A 569-nucleotide genomic window follows, 5' to 3' on the forward strand; every position below is an offset into this window, starting at 1 on the left:
CCCTTTATTTCTTTTTCTTGCCTGATTGCTCTGGCTAGAACTTCTAATACTACATTGAATAGGAGCAGTGAGAGAGGGCATCCTTGTCTAGTGCTAGATTTCAAAGGGAATGCTTCCAGTTTTTGCCCATTCAGTATGTTATTGGCTGTGGATTTTTAATAAATAGCTTTTATTATTTTGAGATACGTACCATAGCTACCTAGTTTATTGAGAGTTTTTAGCATAAAGGGCTGTTGAATTTTTCAAAGGCCTTCTTCTCTGCATCAATTGAGATAATCACGTTGTTTTTGTCTTTGGTTTTGCTTAAGTGGTGGATTATGTTTATAGTCTTGTGTATGTTGAACCAGCCTTGTATCCCCAGGATAAAGCCTACTTGATGTTGATTGATAATCTTTTTGTCATGCTATCACAATAGGTTTGTCAGTTGAAGATTTTTGCATCTATGTTTGTCATAGATACTAGCCTGAAGTTTTCTTTTTTTGTTGTGTCTCTGCCAAGTTTTGGTATCAGGATGATATTGGCCTCATAAAGTGATTTGGGAAGGATTCCCCCTTTTAGTACTGTTTGGA

Source organism: Sapajus apella, unplaced genomic scaffold (genome assembly GCF_009761245.1).
Source record: "Sapajus apella isolate SASKATOON/1434 unplaced genomic scaffold, GSC_monkey_1.0 scaffold6, whole genome shotgun sequence".
NCBI classification, from domain to species: domain Eukaryota; kingdom Metazoa; phylum Chordata; class Mammalia; order Primates; family Cebidae; genus Sapajus; species Sapajus apella.